At 40.4% G+C, this 13,008-nt stretch overlaps 1 long non-coding RNA gene across 1 annotated transcript in view; it reads left to right on the top strand.

Moving 5' to 3' along the window:
• Positions 1 to 13,008, top strand: part of LOC108445455 — a 118,223-nt gene that overhangs the window by 93,107 nt on the left and 12,108 nt on the right. The window contains exons 8-9 of the long non-coding RNA XR_001860320.1: positions 265 to 408; positions 8,728 to 8,844. This is a non-coding gene — a long non-coding RNA (uncharacterized LOC108445455). The remainder of the gene's footprint in view (positions 1 to 264; positions 409 to 8,727; positions 8,845 to 13,008) is intronic.

Here is a 13,008-nt window from a genome sequence, read left to right as displayed (position 1 = left end):
GTTTTTCCACCCCTCAGGGCTGACACTATCCTGCTAAGGTCTGTACCTGCAATACCCAAACCAACTCATTTAAAAATGACAGGATGTGCACTGGCAGAATAAATTACCTGGTGAGGGTGGAGGCCAGCAAGCAATGTTTTATCAACTCGACAGTAACACCACTGACTGCACAATGCCATTGTTTAGTACTCACTGCTCATACTAGCCAATCCCACTCATATGCATGAACAAGACATCTTTTGTATGCACCTTTTTTCTTTCCAGGCTTGATCTTCATTTTCACAGAATCACAGGCTATTCTGGCCTTGATGGGACTGAAAAGGAGCATCGGGTCCTTAAGTGAATAGCCCGTACAGGGATCAAATCCATGACCTTGGCATTATTGGCACCATGCTCTAACCAATTAAGGTAATCTCTTTTATCTCAGCCTTAATTATCCTTCCTTTTCCTCTTTTAGCTGGGCTAAGATTTCCCTTCCATCCTGTTTTCCTCCCATCTTGCCTTAGGAAACACCTCGCTGTATTCCCTCCTAATAATTAGTTACAACATTAAACTGAACTTCCAAAACTTGAAACCTTAAAATACACTGTCTAGGATTGGATGTCTTCACAAGCATCCAAACAACAGATCTTCATCAGTAACTTCTGTATTTTAATCTCCTGGGTCTGCAAAACTGTGTTGGAAATTTTGCAACAGTTGTCCTTCAAATTTAAGTTATGGTACTTCCTTTTGTTGTTTTGTTTTTTTTTTTCATTAAGATGGGGAGAACACTTCAGCATAATACTTATTTCAGTGTGTCAGTATTTTACATGTGCTTCTGATCAACACCAGAAAATATGTAAGGGCAGACAAGGATATGTAACGACAGCATAGGTAAGGAAGAGTTCAATCAAATTTTCATGAGCTTCAGAGAAGATCTATTTCACATTCTTAAAACTACTGTTAAAATTGATTTTTTTACCACCAAATCTTCCTCATATATTTGTTTCCAATGTTATTTTTTTGTGTAGGCTGTGTGACTGTCCTCTACCACCAAAGGATTCTTTTGACAAGCACTTGAAAGTAGCATTCAGAGTTAGAGGGTGGACAGTAAGAATAAGAAGCAAAAACCAAGACCAAATCTGGGATAAAACAACTTAGTCACGCCAATAGGTCTCAGAGAGACATAGCCTATGCCCCTTGGAGCAGCATCCAGTTGAGCCTCTGGATAAATCTGTTACACAGAAACACCTGAGTACATGTGCCCCATTGTTTTTTCCTCCATGAATTTTGGAAGATCTTTTTCCTCCTCTATCCCAAGAGAAAAAAATCACAGGCAAATGTTTAGCAGCTGTATCTTCACTAAGCAGTGTAACGTGGGCTCTGTCCTGCACAGTCTGAAACGAACTGTTGTGTCTCACCTATAAGCATCACCTAATGAAATACTGATGGAAAGGCGGTATAGAAAACTCAGGCAGCACTTCTGAGAGTGGTAATCATTTAGCCCACTCATAGGAAATGTTATTTCCATTACTTTTGGGCCTGTAAATCTTACCTTCTCAATGATTACACTGGAAAACCACAAGCAAACCCAGACATAAATTACATGCAATTAAAAGGACCTTCTGCCTTTCTGTTTCAGTAAATGTTTAGGATCAGTAAAGCCAATTAGATAAAACTTTCTGACAGAAATTTGGGAAAAATTCCTTCTTGGAAATGTGGTAATCCCTGTGATAAACAGAGGTATGTTTAGAAAAGGTGTCCCAGCGATTTTTATTGATATGCAATAGGGACATTTGTGTCTTAACAAGAAAAGCAGACACCATGAAATTGCTGGTTTGTTTATTCAGAGCTAAGTGGAAAGAACACATTAAAATAAAGGTGAACAGCATCCAGTGATGACAGAAGCAATTTGCCAAGTGTGATAAATATGCCAATGTTAGTAGACACAATAGCAGCACTCTGCAAAGCCTGATGACAAACAGCTTCTTCAGAATTGGTACAGCAGTTAAGGTTCCCAGACTGACAGGAAAATGGGAGGAAAGGAAATGAAAGCAACTTTCACATTGAGTTTCAGTTAATTATAAGCAGAAATTTGGGAGAGGAAGCAGTCTTACCTTTTGAAATGTCACTTGCCTCTCTTTAGATTATATTATGCCCAAAGCCTGAATAAATATTCTTTTGGCATTTGGAGCCAAATAATGACTCTGCTCCACAAATATTCTCAGTGCCATTATATGTTGAAGAAGTTGAATATATGTGTTTATTTTTTTTTTCTCCAGCATCAGCAATGAAAGTAAAACAAGAACATTAAGCATTTGTGGTCAATTCATTCTGGAGAGAAAAAGAAAAAAAAAGAAAAAAGCAGATCACACTTCTATTCTGCGATCGTAAGATTGCTAGAAGGAGCTGACTGTAAAAAGGAACCTAAAAAATCTGGCAATTATAAAAAGTGACCACTTCCCCTTTAGGGACTGTCATCATATTCTGATTTACTGAGACTACATCAGACTAGAAATAAGCCCTCTGCAATACTTCCTCTTTGTTAGAATCATCAATAATGAAATAGTGATTTTCGGTATCCATTCTAGCAGCTATTCGTACCTCAGCATTTATAAATGCTTCATAAGCCAGAAATTCCAGGAATTGTGTCAGAATCTGTTTGCATTACCCTTTGTATCATACACCATTGTTTCCCCATTTCACTCTCTCAAAAATAACACTGTGTACAGTCCAACAATTTTCTTCTTTCATATGAATGCAAATAAAGACTTTATTAGAATAATAGATTGTGTGTAGTGATTGCTGATTAGTGACTCTTAGGGGATAGCTTGCCTGAAGCATTAAGGTCTTGCCTTGGAGGCCCTGATCTGGGAAAACATTCCTGTGTTGAAACAATTCCCATCATTTTAATGTGTTTTACTTAAGCATTTGCTGTTGGGAATTTTTAGATTTTATTTTATGTTTTCCATCTGCCTAAAAGATTTGCTGTTGATCATCCTCCAGAGCACCTTGGTTTTAAGAGAACCAGTCACTTGAGTCTGCCCTTGTACCCAGCCCTGAGACCAAATGTTCCTCTGAGCACACAAACAGCTGTGGCAAGGGATCACTCTGGGCTTAGTGAGTGCACGGCCCATGAAGCTGGTATGGATCCTCAAAAAATGTCAGGAAAGCCATCACCTTCTAATAAACACCTCTAGCTAGAGAAGGACTGCTGTGACTCTCTCCTTTTAGCTTAAAGCCCAGTTTCAGCAGTGGGGACAGAGATTATCTTTCTTCTAAAGTAAGGCTTTTCTGGGATGCATAAATGCGTAGCTTAAAACTCCTCCACTAAAAATAATTTACTGAATCCCAGGATTTCCATTTCATCAGGTACCCTAACCATTACTGTACTGCAAATTCATACTGCCTGTACTCACCCCACCCCCAAACGTACTGGAAGAAAAAAGCAAGGCCAGCTGATTCCCTCAAAAGTGACAGCATAGGGGCCTTAGGTTTGATGCAGAAGCTTCAGCTATGAATCACAACTGGAAAAGTCCTTCTCCCTCCAGTCCAGAGTGAGAGGGAGGCAGGCAAGAAAAAAAAGGTTCACAGCTCATTCTCCCCTGCATGGTATCTCACTGGCCTCTGCTATCCATGCCCATGGAGTGCTGGCTGAGCAGGTCTTGTTAATCACTGTGCTAAGGAGGGAACATCCCTGCTCTCCACTTCGGGAGTGTTGACAGCTGCTGCCTCTCATCATCACACAGGGACAAAGATGGTTCTTAACGTTATTTTTCCTTGGGTAACTTTCTTCAGCCTACAAACTCTCTCTTGGCAGGGTGGCTACCACAACTTGGCTCTGCTCCTGGTTGTCCTCAATCACTTCCATAATAAGCATGATATTTTTATTTTTATTTTTATTTTATTAATAACGTGAGAGGAACTGCAAAGTCATTAAAAGGTATAGCTTCCTGGCACAAATTTAATTATCAATTCCATCATCTGAGATCACATCTCCCGTGACTCCAGTGCCACAACAGAAATGCTTCTGCATCTGAGGTCATGCAGAATTTGAAAGACTTTATCTCTCATTTTACTTGTTCTAGTTTCGCAAAATTCAGACCATCCAATCACTGCCTCAAACTTTTTTTTTGGTATAACCTTTTTCTGTTATGACCTCTTAACTCTGCTGTCCATCTTGTTTTTATAGCATACATCTTCTCTGACATTTGCTTTTTATTGTTCTTTCTGAATAAGTTCCATACTTACTTGATTTTCAAATTAAAGTTGATCTTCCAGCCCTGAAAATGATTAAATTTGAATTTAAAATGTGGATATTTAGTTACTGTGATTATCTATGTAAGAGGTTTTACATTCAGGTTTATAAAAAAACTTGCAAACAAAGGCATGATTTTTTAACAGTTCTGCAACCTTAGTATCTTCTGATTTTTTCCTTGCTTTATTTTAGTGGCAGAACAGATATTAACTCCCAGCCCAGTGTTATATCATCTCTGGAGACCATAAAAAATAGGAGATGCAGACTTACACACACAGACACACACATTTCATATTCCCATCACAGAACATTTACATATGATCTTTAATCAAAATATTTTACCACTGTGAACAAGTGACAGCAACATCATGAACACATTATTTAATGAGTAAAATGTGGACACAAGCAACACAGGGATCTGTCTTGGAATATAGACAGGGAAGGAGATTAAAAAGTATTATTATTGATGGATGTTTTACTGTAGTGAATTCAAGTTTTACAGAATTAAAATATGATACCCATACTCAATCTGAGCGATTCCTGTTGGGTTAGTTCTGCTCTTGGAAAACCAGAAAGACCCAAGTAATTTACTTCCTCATGATGGACTTACATTCACTAAGCTCAGGTGTTCTTCCCACAGAGATCAGCATGAAGCCATACAGGTAAGCACAGCTGGGAAAACACAAACTACCCTGAGAAAGGTCTGCTCCTCCTGTGCTGCTGGGATCATCAGTGTGAGCCCCAGGATGGGGTCTCAGTAATATTTAGAGCTGGTATTCATCCACAAATAGGAGATGGAGAAAGTGGACCTTGCTCATGTCCTTGGAAGTCAGAGTGTGTTGTGTAAGCAGTCACCACATCTGTGAGAGCAGCAAATTAGGAAAAAAAACAGGGACTGAGAGTTGTGCATGTAAGTTACCTGGAGCAGTAATTGGAAATAAACAGCTCAACTATGGAGTCAGTGATCTCTTGGTAAGAGAGGAGTCACATCTCAGGCACATATCTCAGCTTCCTATCAAGGACACCTGGATCCAACAACAATTTTTTCTCAATTTCTTATTTGCCAATAAAGTGACTTCATGACACATATGTGGCCTTTTTCATCTCTTCCTGTGCTCATGTTCAAGAAAAGCAGTTTGGAGTTTGTCACAACCTGAAAGGAGCTGATTTTTGTCTTTCATGTTGGAAATAAGTACACGCAACATTGACAGTATTTCTGCTCTACTTTGTCTAGATATAAATCTGGCCTTGGAAAAAGCTAGAGCGCTTCAAAAATATCTTGGATCTCTGTGGAGACCAAACAAAAAAAGGAAGAGTGATTTATGCCTGGTTAATTTGTAGAGCACCTTTCACATTTGGCTGAATTTTGAAAACACATGTTTGTGGCTTTTTCCTGAGGTCTGGTGGCACCAGTCTAGTGAGCCTGGCATTTCTTCTGCTAACACAAACCAATAGTGAAGACACATGAGATTACAGGACAGTTTCCACACCTTTACAGTTTCCAATGACTCTTTCCTGACCTCTCTGTCCTATAATGGTCTCACTTAGGGAGTAAGGCAGCAGGTAGTAAGGATGGCCAGAAGGGAATGAGGTTCACTTGAACTCGACTTGTCTGTCTGAAGGACAGGCATCGAGCCAAAGTTCTTACTGTAGATTGCACTATTTTCCTCTCAAGTGCCTCTCTCTCCTGCTCTCTCCAGCTGCAACAGAGGCTTCTCTTGCTGACTTTTCCTCTGCCCACTTCCCTGAGCTCCTATGTTCCAAGTGAGATTGAAAGAGGAAGTGCTGAAACAGCAGCGTGCTTTTCTCACAGTGTTTCTGGATGAAGCGGAAGCCCAGAACACTGGAAATCTGTCCTGTTTTGCACTCTGTAAACAGCTTCTATAGCAACATAGCCAGGACCGGACAAGTTATGCATATGAGCATAAACTTGTAGACATCAAGGACTCCATGATTTATACAAACTGTATTATATTTTACCTCTGTCTCTCAATTTTATAAACCATGTTTGTCTTCTGAATGAAAAATATTAAAAGGGAATAAATCACAATCTACAATCACATCTTTCTTTTTGTTTAAAGTAGGAAGAAGACCTGTCGGTTTTTTCCTACCAAAACACACTTTGACATCCCTGAACTCAGACCTAAAAATTGTGCACCTTTTTTTTTAAATTTTTGGTGCAAATAAGCATAGCCAGGTTATTGCCAAGGCACAAAGAGCACGGCACAAAGAATTACAAGCTCCAATCTTTTATTTATATAATGCTCTTACCTCTGAGTTATTTTTTTTTTCCAGAAGTGCCATATTACTGATCCTAGAATCATGCAATCATAGAATATGCTGAGTTGGAAGGGACCCACAAGGATCATTGAAGTCCAACTCCTGGCCCTGTACAGGAAACCCCAAGAATCACACTATGTACCTGAGAGCATTGTCCAAACACCTCTTGAGCTCCATCAGGTTGGTGCTGTGACCACTTCCCTGAGGAGCCTGTTCCAGTGCTCAGCCACTCTCTGGGTGAAGAACCTTTTCCTGATATCCAACCTAAACCTCCCCTGACACAGCTTCAGGCCATTCCCTCAGGTGCTGTGACTGGTCACTAGAAAAGAGATCAGAGTCTGCCCCTCCTCTTCCCCTCACAAGGAAGTTGTAGACTGTAATAAGGTCTCCCGTCAGTCTCTTCTTCTCCAGGCTGAAGAGACCAAGTGACCTCAGCCACTCCTCATACGGCTTCTCCTGAAGGCCCTTCACCATCTTTGTGGCCTTCCTCTCTAATAATTTTATATCTTGCTTACATTGTGGCACCCAAACCTGCCCCCAGCACTCGAGGTGAGGCTGCCCCAGTGCAGAGCAGAGGGGACAATCCCCTCCCTTGCCCAGCTGGTGATGCTGTGCCTGATGCCCCCCAGGACACAGATGGCCCTCCTGGCTGCCAGGGCACTGCTGACTCCTGTGCAACTTGCCATTGACCAGAGCTCCCAGGTCCCTTTCCCTGGCACTGCTCTCCAGCATCTCATTCCCCAGTCTGTCCATATATCCAGGGCTGCCCCATGCTAGGTGCAAAATCCAGCACTTTTTGTTAAACTTCATATGGTTGGTGATTACCAGCCCTCTAATTTGTTGGGTTCTCTCTGCAGGGCCTCTCTGCCTTTGAGGGCGTCACTGGTTCCTCCCAAATTAGTGTCTTTGGCACACTTACCTTCCAGTCCTTCATCAAAGTCCTTCATGAAGACATTGAAGGGCACTGGACCTAAAATGGAGCCCTGTGGAACCCCACTAGCAACCAGTCACCAGTCTGATATAGCCCCATTTACTGTAACTCTTTGCACCCTACCTGTGAGCCAGTCACTCACCAATTGCATGATGTATTTATCCAACTGCATGCTGGCTAGACATTTTGTCCATGTTTTTCAATTTGCAGTCTCAGATCTTCATTATTTCCTGCTTAACTACCATTTTATGAAAAAAATACTCATATCAGGCCACACTTTCTTTGACCCTGTGTTACGTTGATGTTTCACGAAACATATTTTTGTGACTGATGTTAATACCCATATGTCCTTTATTCACTTAGGAAGATAGTTTCCAGCCTTAGCAGTTCCATAGAGTTGTGCCACGCTTTCTTCATAAGCCATGGCAGCTTTAGTCCTGCAGTCCAGTATTTACAATACAAACTTAATTGTCTTTATTAGCTATTATATTTTTCTTAACAAATTAACATTTGAAAGGCTTGGTAATTTTATTTACAGGGTCTGTTGTGGGAAAAACAACATCCAACAAATAACTGAATTCCTCAAGCTCAATGCAATCATAATTGCTTGATACAAGGTACAGATTGCCTTTGTGTTTTCCTAAATGGGATTAATGCTCAGAGGATTCAGTAACTCCTCATTAGCAGGCAAAATGATTGAGTGCAACTGACTTCCAAATAATGGCTTTGGTCAGATTATGAGTGTGCCAGAGAAACATACACCCTAAATGACTGAAATAGTCCTTTCAGATTGCCCTTATGTGCAGACCACGGATTTGAAGGGATAATAGAGTCTCAGCTAGCATAATTGCAAAGTATTTTCTTACTATCTCTGGCTAAATATCTATGTGGGCTAAGCAGAAAAGCAAAATTTGAATTTCATTTCCTGTCACTGCAGAAGAAATCTGTAATACTGTGGCAATTATCACAAAAGAGAGATCCTAGAGGCAGACATGCTTTTGTGGCCGGAGCAGACCTGTTCACAAGAGCAACAGCTTGTAATGTATTTTAGAATTGCTATGGAAAGGGAAGGAAAAAAAAAAATCATTTTGCACTTAAAAGGATTCATGCTGTTATTTGTTTCTTAGTGCTTTGAGCATTTTATGTCTACATGTTGAAGGAAACCTGAGTTCTATGCTTTGATAAGGCATTATGCACATCCATTATATAAAAATGTGGTGGAGTCAAACAAGGATTTGGCACTGTGTCCCTGATTTCTTTTTTTTTTTTTTTTCACCAGTGATTAATGATGTTACCAGGTGTCTGATGCCAGGATTTTGTTCAGTTTCAAACCTCTGGCCAACTCTCAGACTCAACAGTTTGAAAGCTTCCAGAAAGCTGACTGAAGAGATCTTAGGTGAGCCTCTCAGAGCAAATGACCATGGCATTAAGTGCATGATCCAGCTCCCACTGAAGGCAATGAAAGTCCTATCATGGACAACAAATGAGGCCAGATCAGGCTACTGTAATAGGTTTACTTCCACTTCTTAGCTGTAACAAACATACAGAGATCTCTAAAACCAAAATCTTAACAGCAAGAAAAATTCACCTATTCCAAATTATAACTAGAATATAAATGTAAAACAATTTCTTCAGTGTAATAGTGTTGATCTTATTAAACTAAAGGCCATTATTTACCTTAGAAATGTGCTGCCGAATTTTGCTTTCTTTGCTCAAGATGCCATTATTCTAAAAAATAAAGAGGGGGATAGGCCTGTGGGGGTGGGTATATCCTCTGCACACCACACTGTGTATCTAACCAACCCACTCTGAGAGAGTCCTATGACCTCAACTGCACCAAGGATATGCAGGAAATACATTTCTTGCTCACACAGGTCTATATTTTAAGTACTGCTACACTGTAATTGAAGTGCTTGTTTTTTATGCTCTGGTGGTTTCCAGCTGCAGAATGGAAATAAGTCAGGCACTTCAAGGGGGTGAAATTATTTACTCAGCATCTTCTAACTTATTGATATAGCTCAAAAGATAAGTGATGATAATAAGCAAAGATATTGCATAAACAGCTTTAAAGCATTTCTTCTGAATGCACTGTGTGGTTAGACTAGATAACGTATCTAGTTGCAGGCAGCTATGTACTCCAAGAAATTTTAATAGGTCAAAAATTAAAGGGCAAAAATAGAAAGCTATAAAATTAAGCCTAAGCAAGAACACTTCCTATTTGAATAGACACTTCATCAAAAATCTATAAGATTCAGATCAACTGAACCAGCAGAAAAGCAGGGAGCTATGTCTGGAGAAAGGAGAAACTGTCTTAAAAAATCAGAAAAAATATCACCCCCTACCTTCACCTCTGAAAAAGATCTCAGATGGAAAACTGGTTCCTTATGTCTCACATGATTCAAAAATATTCTCTTGATGTCATCCATAGGCACAAAAGTTAACAGAGTGTAAATCTGTTGCACACAACTGATTTGTCTCTCATAACAGAGAGGAAAAGCCCTAAAACATGCAACTATTGGGTGTTAAATTCTTTCTTGTCACATGTGACTTTCAGATTTGTCTAGTTTCTCGTTTTATTCACTGTTGCAAAGTAAAGAGCTAACTGAGGGAGTGGGTAGTATCATCCAGCAGCATTACTACTGAGACAAGTAAAAAGAAACCCATCAAATGAAATTTCTATTTAGTCTTCTCTGCTCTTGGTAGTAGGATGTAGGATTTGTAATTAGCACTCCCATGTGAAGGGTTGGCTTTTCTTCTTCCATGCTGGGGGATACAGGAAAGGTGCATCTCTCCAGAGAGAGCTGCATCAGTGTACCCAGCACATGGAACATGGTCTCCAATGGGAGCTGTTCCTCAGCGAGGTGCAGGGCAGACTTCCTCAGGGTTTATGAGGTTAGGCAAATGAGTTAATACTTTGCCTCTGTTTTGAATGGAGATATATTTTCATTTACCTAGGAATGTCATAACTACCTGTGAATTTTAAAATCTGGTTGACATAGTTTCAAATACTATTTCGATCTAAGTTATTGGGTGGGTTCTTTCAGAAATTTAGAATCAGATAGAAATTTTTCAATTGAATGGAATTTTTTAATCTCCTTTGTAAATTATCTACTTTTCTGGTTTGATTTGAAATGCCAGTTAAACAGAATAATAGTCCAAGTGGAAAGAAGAGAGGGGAAAACAAAAGGAAAAAGGCAAATAATCAGTTCAGTATCACAGAACACTTATCACTGTGTTGGCAACTTGTGAGACTTTTCATCAAAATAATCCAGTCTGTCACTACACTTTGCCCTGTTTTTCACATGTGCAAAAAATGTCTTTCAAGAGCACTTAAGATGATGAAATTCTCTCTTCTACACTCAATAACTTTCTGGAATAACAGGGGATTTCAGTTAAAGGAAAAACATTTTTTCTTGTTCAATATCTTACTAATATTTTACAGTGACAGAATAGTTTATTAAATCATGACTGGCAACTAAATTTTGACTGGCAATCGTAATACTTTTGTAAATACTTGCTCTTCATTTTTACTCAAAAGCTAAGGAATTTATATCTGAACCACGTATGATGTTATCTGACAAATTTTTCTGGAATATTTTTTAAAGTGTGGGTGGTAATGACGATTAATGCAAAAGACACAAACAGCCTTCTCAAGGTTTTTCTCTCATAGATTTAAGACTTTCATGTCCAAACATGTCCACTGATGGGAAAACAGCAATTTATGCTGGGCTATACCAGAACACAGCTACACAAGTTCTGTAGACTTGTACGTGTTGCCCTAAGCCAGCGACCATGGGGGAATCACTGGGAATACCAGATGTGAAGAGTGGGTATGAATTCCAGTGCCTGCTGCACAAAGCTGCATTAAAGTAGGTTACACTGTGAAGTTGTTCCAGGACTTAGGAAGAACATGTTGGTCACAGGCACAGACAAAGGCAGGGCTGGAAAATACAATTAATGTGCCAGTCAGCCGTAAAGTGCCAGAATAAGACTGTAGGGTGAGCAGGCATGGATGGTCATGTCCTTTGGAGTCCCAATCCCTGTTGCCTAGGGCATGATGCCTGGGTCTGGCCACTGTGCCTGGGGTTCTTCCTCAAGGAAACCGAGGTGCAGAGCAGGAAGGCTGGTGCACTCACCCACACCTGCCACTGTGGATTACGTCCAGGTCCCAAACCCCACACACAGCATAAGAAGACACCATATTTTTACAGAACAGAGAAAATTTATTCCCTGTTGTCTTGAGACTAGAGAAGTGAAAAGTGCACTAAAGGTTTACCCATACCTATGAAAAGCATGAGTTTAATGGGAGCTGAAAGCTTTCAACATCTTCCCAGAGGCAAGTATAAAATGCTGGTTTAGAATGCTTGGCAGAATTTGCCCAAATATAAATAAATGTGACAGTGGAGGGAACTCTGTTTACTAGTTAAGATGGCCTTGTGCCTAGACTAGTCAGGCTGAGCCCTGACCTCTGAGCCATCCAGACCATTAACCTCCTGACCCACACTCTGACAGCTCCTTCTCCCACCTCTGTGCCTGCCAACTCCTGTGCAATGCAGAAGCTGAGCTTCCTCCTCAGCAAGGCAGTTTGGGGGCCCACCCAGCACATCCAGCTCCCGCAGTCTGAACAGCACCACGATGGTGAACGCCTCTCACTAAGTGCCAAAGTATTTGAGCACCCTAGGACTGTTCCCACAGGGAAAAAGCATGGCTTGGCCCTTTAATGCAATACAGGGAGAGTACTCACATAACAGGAGCCCAGCAATTATTAGCACTGATTCTAGCTAAGCCCGCTGGCTCAGTCATCTGCCCAGCAAAGAGCCAAAGACTCATCAGGACCAGTGTCTGGAGTCAGGATGAACTATAGATGTGTACAGATATGAAAAGGAACTGGGCTTTGTCAAGGATAAACATCTGGGCTATGCGGTGGGTATGCAGCAGATTTACATTTTCTGTTGGTTGGGACTGGTAGGGTGGACTGAATTATACAGAAACAATTCTATTTCCCAGACCTTTCTCACAGTTCTACCAGCAATATTGTTCGTTATTATTAAAACAATTCACAGGATAGTGGGGATAATGCACTTACTCATCTAATCTGACATACTGTAAAATAAGAAATGAATCAAATTTTACATAGTCATTAACCGATGGCCACCTCCCCTCCCAGCTTGAGCAAGACAGTCCTGACTTTGGTGGGAAATATCTTCAGGGCAGAGGCTGAAGGAACAAATATTTAAATGCTGCAAACATGTAAAGCAAGTGATAGTAAGCACCACAGGTACCTTGGCTCTCTACTTAGTGAGACACTACTTTAGAGACAATAGACTGAATTTTGTTCAGGACCTTTATGTTTAAAAAGGCAAAAAAACCCCAAATTTAAAGTCATCATTTCCGATTGAGCAAAGCCAGGCAGAAAGCCACTTGGGATCTTCTGACAAGCATCTGGAGTCACCCCTCTCACAAGTGACTACAGAAAAATTTAGGGAAATAAAACAGTTTCAGTGCAAGTTCATCTTCAAGAATCACTGGCTCTATCCACATATTTGAAATCTCCCAGCAG

This window comes from Corvus brachyrhynchos, unplaced genomic scaffold (genome assembly GCF_000691975.1).
Source record: "Corvus brachyrhynchos isolate BGI_N302 unplaced genomic scaffold, ASM69197v1 scaffold142, whole genome shotgun sequence".
NCBI classification, from domain to species: Eukaryota; Metazoa; Chordata; class Aves; order Passeriformes; family Corvidae; genus Corvus; species Corvus brachyrhynchos.
This window is presented reverse-complemented; position numbering and strand designations above follow the sequence as displayed.